The sequence below is a fragment of the Cherax quadricarinatus genome, unplaced genomic scaffold (genome assembly GCF_038502225.1).
Source record: "Cherax quadricarinatus isolate ZL_2023a unplaced genomic scaffold, ASM3850222v1 Contig41, whole genome shotgun sequence".
Lineage (NCBI taxonomy): Eukaryota > Metazoa > Arthropoda > Malacostraca > Decapoda > Parastacidae > Cherax > Cherax quadricarinatus.
In genome coordinates, this window is record NW_027195067.1 from 395,261 (window position 1) to 411,064 (window position 15,804).

General features: G+C 43.0%; 1 protein-coding gene across 1 annotated transcript in view; it reads right to left on the reverse strand.

The window, feature by feature from the left end:
* LOC128700451 (protein white-like) overlaps positions 1–15,804 on the reverse strand; it is a gene marked incomplete at its 5' end in the record, with an annotated part of 120,085 nt that overhangs the window by 33,586 nt on the left and 70,695 nt on the right. The gene's annotated exons all lie outside the window — the stretch shown is intronic.

The following is a 15,804-nucleotide window of genomic DNA, read 5'->3' on the forward strand; positions in this document are numbered from 1 at the left end:
CAGAGAAGTGGCAGATGCAGTTTAATATTGACAAATGCAAAGTTCTAAATGTTGGACAGGACAATAACCATGCACTTATAAATTCATGAGTGTAGATCTTAATACTACTGATTGCGAAAAGGATTTGGGAGTTCTGATTAGCAGTAATCTGAAACCAAGACAACAGTGCATAAGTGTTCGCAATAAAGATAACAGAATGCTTGGCTTCATAGCAAGAAGTATAAATAATAGAAGTCCTCAGATTATTCTTCAACTCTATATATCCTTGGTTAGGCCTCATTTAGATTATGCTGCACAGTTCTTGTCACCATATCACAGAATGGATATAAATGCACTGGAAAACGTACAGAGGAGGATGATAAAGTTGATCTCATGTATCAGAAATCTTCCCTATGAGGATAGACTAAGGGCCCTGAATCTCCACTCTCTAGAAAGGCGTAGAATTAGGGGGGATATGATCGAGGTGTATAAATGGAAAACAGGAATAAATAAAGGGGATGTAAATAGCGTGCTGAAAATTTCCAGCCAAGACAGGACTCGCAGCAATGGTTTCAAGTTGGAAAACTTCAGATTCAGGAAGGATATAGGAAAGCACTGGTTTGGTAATAGAGTTGTGGATGAGTGGAACAAACACCCGAGTACCGTCATACAAGCTAAGACCTTGTGTAGTTTTAAAAATATGTTGGATACATACATGAATGGGTGAGAGTTCGACCTGACTAGCTTGTGCTACCAGGTCTGGTGCCGTGCTCCTTCTTTAAGTGGAAGTGACCTGACTAGGTGGTCATTGTTCTAAGCCAGGGGTGGCATGGACCTGCTTCGCATGGGTCAGTAGGCCTGTTGCAGTGTTCCTTCTTTCTTGTGTTCTTACAAAGCATTTCAACAGTGGTATATCATCAGTAAGTGTTTACTTACGTTCCTAGACTCATACAGACTTAACTCTACCAACGATCTTGACGTTTATTGTGGCAGGTTTTCCTGCGGTGGTGGTTGAATACGTAACTAATCCTTAGGCTTCAGCTCGGACAAAAATCACACCAGGAGTATACCTAGAGAGAGTTTCGGGGGTCAACGCCCCCGCGGCCCGGTCTGTGATCAGACCTCATGGTGGATCAGGACCTGACCAACCACGCTGCTGATGTTGACCGCACACAACCCGACGTGCGAGCCACAGCCCGGCTGGTCAGGTACTGACTTTAGGTGCCTCTCCAACACCTTGAAGACAGCCATGGGTCTATTGGTAATCCCCCTTATGTATGTTGGGAAGCAGTTGAACAGTCTTGAGCCTCTCACACTTATTGTGTTTTCTTTTATGGTGCTAGTGGCGCCCCTACTTTTCATTGGGGGGATGTTGCATCGTGTGCCAAGTCTTTTGCTTTCTTAGGGAGTGATTTTCGTGTGGAAGTGTGGTACTAATCCATCTAGGATTTTTCAAGTGTATATAATCATGTATCTCTCCCGCCTGCATTCTAGGGAGAACAGGTTGAGGAACTTCAAGCGTTCCCAGTAAATGAGGTATTTCATAGCAGTTATGCGTGCCGTGAAGGTTCTGTGTACATTTTCTAAGTCAGTAATTTCACCTGCCCTGTAAGGTGCTGTTAGTGTGCAGTAATATTCCAGGTTAGAAAGAACAAGCGACCTGAAGAGTGTCATCATGGGCTTGGCATCTCTAGTTTTGAAGGGTCTCATTATCCAACCTTTCATTTTTCTAGCAGATGCGATTGATACAATGTTGTGGTGTTTGAAGGTGAGATCCTATGACATGATCACTCCCAGGTCTTTGACATTAGTTTTTCGTTCTATTGTGTGGCTGGAATTTGTTTTATACCCGATGTAGATTTAATTTCCTCTCGTTTTCCATATCGGAGTAATTGAAATTTCTCATCTTTGAACGCCATATTGTTTTCTGTGGCCCATTTAAAGATTTGGTTAAACCCAACTAAGATCACAGACCCTGATAACATCCCGTCTAAGTTCCTAAAAGATGGTGCTTCTGAACTGTCAATCCCTATTGCTCACATAATAAATTTGTCCATCACCACTAATACCGTACCGGAGGGGTTCAAGGAGGCCAGAGTTACTCCTATCTTCAAGAAAAATAGTAGGTCTGATGTAAGCAACTATAGACCTGTTAGTATACTCAGTGTAATATCCAAAATTCTAGAGAGGGCGGTGTACTGTCAAGTAGTTAAGTACCTTAATGACAACAACATTCTCCATAGCTATCAATCAGGCTTTAGAAGATCTTACTCAACCGACACCTCCCTAATTAATCTGAAATGTCAGTGGGGAACCTCATAAGTATGGTAACCCTAGACCTGCAAAAGGCCGTCGATACTGTCAACCACAATATATTATGTAAGAAACTTCAAGCTATCGGCACAGGTTCTGTAGATTGGTTTAAGTCCTACATTAGCGACAGGAAACAAATTGTCAAAATCAACAAAACAGAATCAGAACCCTTGCCGATAGCATGTGGAGTTCCCCAAGGTAGTATTCTGTGTCCCTTATTTAAACGACATGCCCACCGGTGTCAAGTGCAAACTCCTACTGCATGCGGATGACAGTGCTCTGTTAGTTTCAGGTAAAGACCCACAAGATATAGCTATTGTAATAACAGTGGAACTGGAGTCCTGCAGCAAATGGTTAGTAGACAACAAACTATCATTACACCTAGGGAAAACTGAAGCCATACTCTTCGGCACGAAACATAAACTGAAAAGGGTAAATAATTTTAATGTTCAGTGTAATGGGGAAACCATCACTTTGGTTTCATCAGTAAAATATCTGGGAATCCCCTTTGACCCATGCATGTCAGGAGAACTGGTAAGGAACAGTGTAGTAAAGAAAGCTGACGGATAACGAACTGGAAATGTGTTCCTTATTTAATGACTATTTTTTGTAAGTTTTTGCACAGGAAGATGTAAATGAGATTCCAGTAATTAACAATTATTTAGTTCCTGATGAATTTAAATTAACTAATATTACTGTCACGAGGGACATGGTTATTAAACAGATAGACAAACTGAAGCAAAATAAGTCCCCGGGACCCGAGGAGTTGTTTTCCAGGGTGCTTAAGGAATGCAAGATGGAGCTTAGTCAGCCATTAACGAGTGTGTTTAATGCGTCCATCCTTACCGGTGTTGTGCCAGAGTTGTGGAAGATGGCTAATGTGGTTCCTCTTTTCAAATCAGGGGATAGGTCCATTCCTTCAAATTACCGTCCAATAAGCCTGACATCTATAGTGGGCAAGTTATTAGAATCAATTATAGCTGACATTATCAGAAGTCACCTTGAAGAGCATAACTTGATAAATGAATCTCAGCATGGATTCACGAGAGGTCGTTCCTGCCTGACAAACTTACTGACGTTCTTCAATAGAACATTTGAGGCAGTTGACAGTGATAAGGAATATGATATTGTTTATTTGGATTTTAGCAAAGCCTTCGTTAGAGTACCTCACAAGAGACTCTTAAGAAAAGTGGCAGCTCATGGTATAGGAGGTAAACTTCTAGCATGGATAGAGGCATGGCTTACCAATAGAAAGCAGAGAGTTACCATTAATGGAGTGAAATCTGAATGGGGATTAGTCACTAGTGGCGTTCCACAAGGATCAGTTTTAGGCTCTCTCTTGTTCATAATTTTCATTAATGACCTTGATGAAGGGATTACGAGTGACATGAGTAAGTTTTCTGATGATACAAAGATAGGCCGTATGATTCATTCTGAGGAGGATAGCAATGAGCTCCAGGAGGATTTGGACAAATTAATGTCTTGGTCTGAAAAATGGCAGATGAAGTTCAATGTCGATAAGTGTAAGGTACTAGCCCTGGTAATGAAAATAACTCTCGAAGCTATAATCTAGGTGAAGTAGAGCTTGATCATACAGAATGTGAAAAGGACTTGGGAGTCATGGTGAGCAGAAATCTAAAGCCAAGACAGCAGTGCCTTAGTGTGTACAACAAGGCCAACAGATTACTTGGATTTATCTCAAGAAGTATAAGTAACGCATTTCCTACAAGAGTGATGGACTGAACACATCGATTCCAGGTTGAGGGACTGATTACCTCAAACTTCTCCTCTCCTTACCGATTTGAAGAATTTGTCATCACATTTGTCAGACACTGCAACATCATGGAATCTTGGTACAAAGACTTCAACGCTTGCCCAACCTTTGGACGATGACCTACTTAAACTAGTGGCAGGTCCCACTAAGATCCCGCCTCCTCCTGCTTCAACTCATCTCACCGCAGTATATAAGCCACCTCTCTGGCCCTATGCTGCAGCGTCAGTGAGAAGCGATCAAGCGACTTAGCTCGAGTGGTGACGTGTGCTTACCTAACACATCGACGATCTCGCCTCTCTCGAAATTACCCCGTGTTGAGTAGTGCTTTGAGTAGTGCTTGCTGGACCTTCGTCTTCCTCTCCACCATCAGGATTGGTGCGTCGGTGGTTGCCGACCGAAGGGCAGGAAGCCTCTTGCTGCCTGAATTCTCTTCGCCTGTTGACTGCACGCCATACAGCCAGTCTCGCCACCACTCAGGATATACAGTGCTCCATCAAGCTACAGTTCACCTCCTCAGTGTCCTGCGCCAGGCAAGTACGTGTGTCTACTTACACGTACTTGCCTAGCTGAGTACTCTCACTTTTTGGCCGATTGTCACCTCCAATTACATCTTTTCGTAATTAGACGATGCCTTCGTTGCCTTCCACCTCCCACCCCCCTTCCACTCTCCCCCAACCTCCCACACCTGCCTCTGCTTCTACTAAATCCAATTCCTTCTCGCTAAACCTCAAATTTTCTAATCCTGATGCCACTATCTGTCCGGAAAATTTATTATATCAGATCACTGGTGCACCTCAACTTAAAGTCTTCAAAACCAACTCAGGCTTCAAACTCCTTCTTGACAAACATTCCTACGAAGCGTACACCTCAAGCGATACCAGACAAAAACTTCTCAACGCAGGCTTCACCATTATTTGGACTCCTGAGCACCGTGCCAAAAGCACAGTCATTGCTAAACACGTAGACTACTCTCTCCTGACAGCCTATGACACAGACAAAGAAGACTTAATAAAAGATATCAGTACTAAGAACAAAGTCTCTGTTGACGATATTTACAGACCAGAAAACTCTACCATTCTCAAAATACGCTGTTCTACTCCTGCTGACGCCTCTACACTCTTCAGTCAAGGAATCTTTGCCAAGACCATCCGCATTCCTCCAAACGCTCTCTTCACTCCGAACTTCCACCCAATCACACAATGTCTTAAATGCTACAAATTCGGCCACGACAAAAACACATGCACATCTACACAAGTCTGCTCCAGATGTTCAGCAACTGGCCACTTCTGGAATACTTGCAACCTCCCCCTTAAATGTTCTAACTGCGGCGGGTCACACACTGCAGTTGCAAATTCCTGCCCTTCTAGAAAGCACATTCTCTCCTCCCTCAGAGCAAACCAACCTCCCTCCCTACCCAACCCCTTCCCTGCTCCTCCCTCCCCTTCCTTACCTCCCTCCCCTTCCACACCTCCCTCCCCTACCCCCAATGCCTGGGCCTCCCCACGCACTTGGTCTACCTCTTCTACTCTACACACATCAAACACCAACACACAGACTACAAGCACTTCTCCTTCTACACCCACACTAGACTACAAAACTAACTGTCAACTTGCCACTGCTGCCCACTCTGCGATGGTAATCTCACAAGCTTACCAATCAGACTACTCACATGTCCTTAACCTAATCTTGTCTGCTAACAATCTTCCCTCTTTAATTATCCCTCCTTCCTGCTTCTCTTCCAAGCCTCCTACAACCTCTCCCTCCTTCCTCTCTCCCACCCCCCCACTTCCTACTCCCACCAGCTCTCCTCCTCCACTACCTCTCTTCACTACTTCTACACCTCCCACCAACACCCCTACTGCTACTGCTACGACCACCCCTCCCCCCACTTCCTTACCCACTTCATCCCCTTCCAAAGCTTCCACTTCCTCACAGCTTACCAAAACTTCCACTTCCTCTGCATCCACCTTCGCCCACTCCACCACAACCAAAACCTCATCCAGGTCCAACTCCACCTCCTCCAGACAAAATCCACTCAAACCTAAACCTACCCCAACTTCTAACGGACAGAGCAAAGAACATAAAAACAGATCCATCTCTTCCTCCCCCTCCAGGAAACGGGTCCGTAGCACCTACAAACACACATCCACTGATGGCACCACTATCACGGGCTTTAATCCAAACTCCTCCCCCGACATTAACTTTGCTAAGACGAAATCATTAAATCACGTTTAAGGCGATTCAGTTCAACGTACGTTCTTACTTTACAATTAGACACCTACTGGCCGAGCTCCTTGAAGCAGAGAGGCCAGATATTGTTTTGCTAAACAGTACCTGCCTCAAAGCCCCTCAATGTATCCGCCATTATGGTTATACTGCACTACAGTCCCCCTATGATCCCCACGATGGGGTTGCCATCCTTGTCAATTCCAACATAAAACATGAATTTCTCCCAATCCCTTTTATTCACCAACACTGTCTTGCGGTCAGAATACACACCCACCTTGGCCCCTTTATCTTTTTCACCACCTATGCTCGCCCAAACACTACTCTCAACATACACGACCTCTCCTTAGTCTTCAACTACACCAACACACCAACTTACCTACTAGCTGACATGAATGCCAAACACACTGCCTTTCATCACACCAGTAACAACCAACTTGGTCACCAATTACTCAACTTCACAAACCATAAACACCTAATTCATCTTGGCCCAGACTTCAATACCTTCTTCAACCACACGGGCCAAGGCAAACCAGACATCATTCTGGCAAACCGAGCCAGCTCTCTATTTCAACATTACATCTCACCTGGCCCTATTACAGGCTCTGATCACATCCCAGTCATCTTACACATCTCCTCCAACCCTATCCTCATTCCAACAATACCTTCATTCTCCTACAAGAACGCTGACTGGGATGCTTTCAAACAACACATAGACAATATTAACCTCACCTATGACTACAACAACAAACCTATCTCTGACATCGATACTCAACTTGATCTCATCCAGGACACCATTACACAAGCAGCCAACATCGCAATACCAAAGAAAACTCACACCACTCGTTATTCCTTCAAACCGTCACTCAGAACAAGAAGACTAATTATCTGCTACCACAACCGCTTCCTCTACAACACACATAGATTTAATCAAGTCCGATTAGATCTCACTTACCTTAGAAACAACATTTTACACAGCCTAGACCAAGACCACAACAATCACTGGTCACGACTAATACAACAAGCGGACAGGCAGCGTGTTAAAAACACTAAAGCCTTCTGGAACTTTATCAAAAAAATCAGAGGCACTACTCCCACCAACAAATTCAAACACATCACCCACAACAACACACACATCTCAGACCCACAGGCTGCTACCAACATCTTCAAACACATCTGGGAGAACATCTTCCACGCTCATCCACCTCACCCTAACGTTATTCAACACATTCAGAACATAGAACACTGGAACACTGCACACACACAAGAAACAACACCAGACAGCCACATACATCTAGACACTCTTACCTCCTCCCAAGAACTCGACACTCCTTTCACCAACACAGACATTAAAACTCTCCTCAGACACCTTCCTCCAAAGGCTCCTGGTGCCTCTGGCCTAAACCATATTATCCTGAAACACCTTCCTGACTCTATCATTACTGCCTACACAAACCTCCTCAATGCCTCCCTTGCCTCTGGATACTTCCCTTCCCTCTTCAAAGCTGCTACTGCTATCCTCCTTCCTAAACCCAATAAAGACCACTCTGACCCTAGAAACTATCGCCCTATCAGCCTCCTCGAAACTTTAGGAAAACTCTTTGAAAAACTCATTAATCATCGCCTTCGCAGATACCTGGAACATAATTCTCTACTTTCAGATGGCCAGTTTGGCTTCAGAACACACAGATCCACACAGGATGCCATTAACATCATTCTCAACTACATCCACATAAACACAAAACAAAGAAACAGGACAGCCCTGGTTGCAAAAGACGTTGAAAAAGCTTTTGACACTGTGTGGCACGAGGGGCTCAAGTACAAACTCTGCACTAACTTCAACCTGCCTCTCAATACTCGTAAACTCCTCTGCAACTTCCTAGACGGCCGTACCATGAGAATCAAATTCCAAGGCTGTTACTCTGACTACTTCACACTAAATGCTGGAGTACCCCAGGGATCTGTCCTTTCCCCTACCCTCTACATTTTATACACTAACGACATTCCAACACCTATATACCACAACTCCATCACACTAGCCTATGCAGACGACATTACACAACTTATCACTCATGCCAATATAGATACACTCACACACAAAACACAAAATGAGGTTGACAGGATAGCCATCTGGGAACAAAAATGGAGGATCAAAACCAATGCAGCAAAATCCAGCATTACGTATTTTAACTACAGGAAACGTGATCCTCCATTACCTGTCGAACTCAGAACAGCTGACACCCGCACTTACTTCCCTATCACACAATCTGTCACTGTCCTTGGCGTTAATCTTGACTACCTTCTTCGTTTACACGGACACATTCACTCAAGGCATGCAATAGCTAGTAAGGCCCTTGCGGGCCTCTACAAGCTGAAACATGCCTCTCAACGCACCAAACTACACCTCTACAAATCCCTAATACGTCCTCTGATAACTTACTCTCCTCTAGCCCTCTCTCTTGCAGCAAAAACAAACTTACTTAAACTGCAGCGTGTCCAGAACAAGGCGCTGCGCTGGGTGCTTGATGTCAGATGGGAGGACTTCGCCACAAGCGAGTCTCTCCATGCCCAGTTAGACGTCCCTGCGCTGAATCTGTACTGGAAGAGGCTCAGTGACAGACAGATAGACAAACTTGAGACACGACATGACTACTGGACCTCTCTCCTTGACGAAGACATTCGCAGACCCACAAACCAACACAACCTTTTCTACTCCTTGCATGATCCTGCTCCTAACCCTACTTACAAATAACCTTGGATCCGCTGACAGGTACCTTCTAAGACAGGTACCATTCCCTGTCCCACGTTCGCCTTAGCTTTTTTGGGTTAAGACATGACTCAGTTCTGCACTCCTCTCTAGCTCTAAAGGTCGCAAGTCCCTTACTCCCAGCTCACCCCACCGGAGTCCCAACAGAAGAACCGGAATTTCTCTTTTCAATATCTGTCCCACGATCGCCTTTGCTGCTGGGTTAAGCCCTGGCTCTATTTCTACGACTAAGAACACTCCTCTCCAGCACTATTCTTCGTCTGTCCCGTCTTCCCCGCTCATCCCATTTGGGATCTTACCTGAACTTTCGTTCGTTCGTTCCTATGCTGCACTTACTACAAGAGTGATGGACTGAACACATCGAATCCAGGTTGAGGGACTGATTACCTCATACTTCTACTCTCCTTACCCATTTCTACTTTGTATTGGACTGATGAAGCCACTGTGTGGCGAAACGTTTCTTCAATAAAGATTCCCATGTGTTGCATAAGTGTCTCAATTCTTCAACTTGTCGGTTTTCAAAACCATTCATCACACTTACCGATTTCAACTTTGTATTGGACTGATGAAACCACTGTGTGGCGAAACGTTTCTTCAATAAAGATTCCCATGTGTTGCATAAGTGTCTCAATTCTTCAACTTGTCGGTTTTTCAAAACCATTCATCACAAAGTATAAGTAACAGAAGTCCAAAAGTTATTTTACAGCTCTATACATCACTAGTGAGGCCTCATTTAGATTATGCTGCTCAGTTTTGGTCCCCTTACTACAGGATGGATATAGATTCATTAGAGAACATACAGAGAAGAATGACTAAAATGATTTACTGTGTAAGGAACCTCCCGTATGAAGATAGACTTAAAGCCTTAAATCTCCACTCTCTGGAGAGGCGTAGAATGAGGGGAGATATCATTGAAGTGTATAAGTGGATGACGGGCATAATCAAGGGAGATATTAATAAAGTACTGAGGGTGTCGAACCAGGTAAGAACCAGAAATAATGGACATTAAAATGATGGATTTAAGTTAGATAAATTTAGATTTAGAAAGGACATAGGTAATTACTGGTTTTCTAACAGAATTGTAGATGCGTGGAACAGTCTTCCCAGTAGGGTGATAGAGGCTAGAACCTTGGGTAGCTTTAAGAAGTGATTGGACAAATATATGACTGGGAGGGGCTGGGTTTGATTGGTGTCATTGGGTACGGGAGTTATTTCTTGGGTAGCTTTAGGTAGAGATCGTTTTGATAAGGATCTGCCTCGAATGGGCCAGTAGGCCTTCTGCAGTCAGTGGTGACGTGTACTTAGCTCAGTGGTGACGTGTACTTAGCTCTGTGAAGACCTGTTTGTGTGCTCTCTGTGAATCTGAACCAGGATGCCCTCTCTTGAGCAGCTTTACCAGCAGCTGAGAGAAGAACTCAGAGTTGCTAAACTGGAGATACGGCGATTAACGGAGGAGAACAAGAGGATTCGTAGTAATCCTCCTGTTGTGAGTCCCCAGGTTAAGAGGGGAGCTTGGTCAGTGGTCGGGCAACATGGAACCAAGCTGAAGATTAAGAAAACGGTTGGAGAGGCAGAAACAACGAGAAACCAGAAGACTGCCGTGGAAACTTCCAACTCATTCTCGGTGCTACCTGACGAATGTGAGTGTTCTACTGGGAATGCCACAACGAGCACCAAGGAAGCATTGGCAGACGTGAGTGAGACATCCCTAGAAACCCCAACGAAGACCATCGAGAACGTCATGACGAATTCTACAAGTGGTGTAATGCTACCTGGCGAATTTGAGTCGACTACTCGGAGCATCACTACGGACGACGCCAAGGAAGGTAAAAACATTGTTGTTGTTGGGGATAGTCAGATTAGGTACATGGATAGGGCATTCTGTTTGAAGGATAGGAGTAGGAGGCAGAGAGTGTGTTTTCCTGGGGCTGGGATGAAGGATATTGTTAGCCGTCTGGATGACATCATGAGAGGTAATGGGAGCAATCCTATTATCTGTCTCAGTGCTGGAGGCAACGATGTTGGCAGACGTAGGAGTGAGGACCTGATTAGCAGGTATAGGTCAGCAATAGAGATAATTAGGAAGAAGGGTGGGAAACCTGTCATATGTGGCATTTTGCCAAGGAGAGGAGTTGGAAATGAATGGTTGTCCAGAGCAATTGGTGTCAATTGCTGGCTGGACAAATACTGTAAGGAAAATGCGGTAACATTCATTGACAACTGGGACCTCTTCTATGGCAGAAATGACATGTATGCCAGGGATGGGGTTCACTTGTCTAGGTGTGGGGTGGGAGCACTGGCCAACGCAGTGGAGGGAGCTGTTAGGTCTTTAAACTAGGAATAGTTAGTGGTATGGGTTTCTGCGGGAAAACTGTGAAGTCTCAGGGTAGTAATATGAGTACTAGGAGAACTAGTAATAGGCAAAATGAGGTGGATATCGGAAGGCCAGTGGCACTAATTGACAAGGACAGTAATAGGTTTAGTGGAATAACAGAAAGGAGCAGGAATGATAAAGAGAAAGGAGGGTCCTTAAGTATATATTACACAAATAGTCGCAGTGCTAGGAATAAGATGGACGAGTTGAGACTAGTTGCTAGTGCAGGTAACATAGATGTATTTGCCATTACTGAGACGTGGTTTAATTCAAAAAGTCGGGACATGCCTGCAGAATGTCACATTCAGGGTTTCAAATTGTTCCAAGTAGATAGAAGTATCGGGAAGGGGGGTGGGGTGGCATTGTATGTCCGAGATCGCTTGAACTGTTGCATTAAAACGGGTATTAAGTCTGAAGTAACACATACAGAGTCTGTTTGGATAGAATTTTCAGAGGGGCATGAAAAATTAACTTTAGGTGTGATATACCGTCCCCCAAATTTAGATAGGGACCAGGGAAGACTACTATGGGAGGAAATTGTTAGGGCCACAAGGCACGATAATGTAGTAATTCTAGGAGACTTTAACTTTAGTCATATTGATTGGAATTTCTTGACTGGGAATTTAGAATCATACGACTTCTTAGAAGTAGTTCAGGATTGTTTTCTGAAGCAGTTTGTGACAGAACCTACAAGGGGTAATAACCTGCTTGACTTAGTTCTGGCAAACAATGAATCCCTTGTTAATAATTTAGAAGTTTCAGAAGAACTGGGTGCTAGCGACCACAAATCAATTACATTTAGAATTGAATGGAAGTATGATAGTAGGGATAACTCAGTAACAGTCCCAGATTTTCGCTTAGCAGATTACGATGGGCTTAGAGAACACTTATCATCTGTTGACTGGGGTAACGAAGAGAGCTATCAATATGACAGTTTTCTGAACACAATACATGCTGCTCAAAGAACATTTATCCCTTATAAAGAAATTAGATCAAATAGAAATGACCCAAAATGGATGAATAATAGGCTGAAATATCTACTAGGGCATAAGAAAGGAATTTATAGGCGTATCAAAAGAGGCGAGGGTCATCTTATGAATCAGTATATTGACACTAAGAGGGACATTAAAAAGGGGATAAGAAAAGCTAAAAGGGACTATGAAATTAAAGTTGCTAGGGATTCTAAAACTAACCCAAAAAGTTTTTTCCAGGTATATAGAACAAAAGTCAGAGATAAGATAGGTCCCCTTAAAAATAACTATGGGCATCTTACTGACAAAGAGAATGAAATGTGCTCGATTTTAAATAATTATTTTCTCTCGGTTTTTACACAGGAAGACACTAGTAGTGTTCCGGTAATTAATTTTTATAGTGGGCCAGAAGAAGATAAATTATGTAACATCATAGTCACTAGTGAAATGGTTGTGAAGCAGATAGACCGACTGAAGCAAAATAAGTCACCGGGTCCTGATGAGGTTTTTTCAAGGGTTCTAAAGGAATGCAAAATGGAAGTCTGTGAACCATTAACTAATATTTTTAATTTATCTCTTCAAACAGGTGTAGTGTCTGATATGTGGAAGATGGCTAATGTAATTCCTATTTTTAAAACAGGGGACAAGTCGTTACCGTCAAATTACCGCCCAATAAGCCTGACCTCAATTGTAGGCAAATTACTAGAGTCAATTATAGCTCAAATTATAAGAAGCCATCTCGATAAGCATAGCTTGATTAATGATACTCAGCATGGATTCACAAGAGGCCGGTCTTGTCTAACTAATTTATTAACTTTTTTCAGTAAAGCTTTTGAGGCTGTTGACCACGATAAAGAATTTGATATTATTTACTTAGATTTTAGTAAGGCATTTGATAGAGTTCCGCACCAAAGACTGTTGAAGAAAGTAGCAGCTCATGGCATTGGGGGAAGAGTGCTCTCGTGGATCGAATCATGGCTCACAGACAGGAAGCAGAGAGTGTCCATAAATGGGGTTAAATCCGAGTGGGGATCAGTAACAAGTGGCGTTCCACAGGGATCAGTCTTGGGCCCGTTGTTGTTTATAATATATATCAATGATCTTGATGAAGGAATTACTAGTGATATGAGCAAATTCGCCGATGACACGAAGATAGGTAGGATAATTGATTCAAACGTAGATGTTAGGGAACTTCAGGAGGATTTAGACAAACTCTACTCTTGGTCAGAAAAGTGGCAGATGCAGTTCAATGTAGATAAATGCAAGGTTCTGAAGCTCGGGAGTGTCCATAACCCTAGCACTTATAAGTTAAATAATGTAGAACTTAGCCATACAGATTGCGAAAAGGACTTGGGGGTTATGGTAAGCAGCAACCTTAAACCAAGACAGCAATGCCTAAGCGTACGTAATAAGGCAAATAGATTACTGGGATTTATATCAAGAAGTGTAAGCAACAGAAGTCCAGAGGTCATACTGCAGCTTTATACATCATTAGTAAGGCCTCACCTAGATTATGCAGCTCAATTCTGGTCTCCATATTACAGAATGGACATAAATTCGTTAGAAAACATTCAGCGTAGGATGACTAAATTAATACATAGCATTAGAAATCTTCCTTATGAAGAAAGATTGAAGACTCTTAAGTTACATTCACTTGTTAGACGAAGAATGAGGGGAGACCTGATCGAAGTGTATAAGTGGAAGATAGGTATTAATAAAGGGGATATTAACAAGGTCTTGAGGATATCTCTCCAAGAGAGAACCCGCAGTAATGGATTTAAATTAGATAAGTTTAGATTTAGAAAGGACATAGGAAAGTATTGGTTTGGAAATAGGGTAGTTGATGAGTGGAACAGTCTACCTAGTTGGGTTATTGAGGCTAGGACTTTGGGTAGTTTCAAATTTAGGTTGGATAAGTACATGAGTGGGAGGGGTTGGATTTGAGTGGGACTTGCACATCAGAGCTTATTTCTTGGGTAGCATTGAAAATTGGGTAGGTCAAATGTTTGTTAGTGGGATGAATTGTAAAGGACCTGCCTAGTATGGGCCAACAGGCCTGCTGCAGTGTTCCTCCTTTCTTATGTTCTTATGTCTTGAGGATATCTCTCCAAGAGAGAACCCGCAGTAATGGATTTAAATTAGATAAGTTTAGATTTAGAAAGGACATAGGAAAGTATTGGTTTGGAAATAGGGTAGTTGATGAGTGGAACAGTCTACCTAGTTGGGTTATTGAGGCTAGGACTTTGGGTAGTTTCAAATTTAGGTTGGATAAGTACATGAGTGGGAGGGGTTGGATTTGAGTGGGACTTGCATATCAGAGCTTATTTCTTGGGTAGCATTGAAAATTGGGTTGGTCAAATGTTTGTTAGTGGGATGAATTGTAAAGGACCTGCCTAGTATGGGCCAACAGGCCTGCTGCAGTGTTCCTCCTTTCTTATGTTCTTATGTTCTTATGACAAATACTGTAAGGAAAATGCGGTAACATTCATTGACAACTGGGACCTCTTCTATGGCAGAAATGACATGTATGCCAGGGATGGGGTTCACTTGTCTAGGTGTGGGGTGGGAGCACTGGCCAACGCAGTGGAGGGAGCTGTTAGGTCTTTAAACTAGGAATAGTTAGTGGTATGGGTTTCTGCGGGAAAACTGTGAAGTCTCAGGGTAGTAATATGAGTACTAGGAGAACTAGTAATAGGCAAAATGAGGTGGATATCGGAAGGCCAGTGGCACTAATTGACAAGGACAGTAATAGGTTTAGTGGAATAACAGAAAGGAGCAGGAATGATAAAGAGAAAGGAGGGTCCTTAAGTATATATTACACAAATAGTCGCAGTGCTAGGAATAAGATGGACGAGTTGAGACTAGTTGCTAGTGCAGGTAACATAGATGTATTTGCCATTACTGAGACGTGGTTTAATTCAAAAAGTCGGGACATGCCTGCAGAATGTCACATTCAGGGTTTCAAATTGTTCCAAGTAGATAGAAGTATCGGGAAGGGGGGTGGGGTGGCATTGTATGTCCGAGATCGCTTGAACTGTTGCATTAAAACGGGTATTAAGTCTGAAGTAACACATACAGAGTCTGTTTGGATAGAATTTTCAGAGGGGCATGAAAAATTAACTTTAGGTGTGATATACCGTCCCCCAAATTTAGATAGGGACCAGGGAAGACTACTATGGGAGGAAATTGTTAGGGCCACAAGGCACGATAATGTAGTAATTCTAGGAGACTTTAACTTTAGTCATATTGATTGGAATTTCTTGACTGGGAATTTAGAATCATACGACTTCTTAGAAGTAGTTCAGGATTGTTTTCTGAAGCAGTTTGTGACAGAACCTACAAGGGGTAATAACCTGCTTGACTTAGTTCTGGCAAACAATGAATCCCTTGTTAATAATTT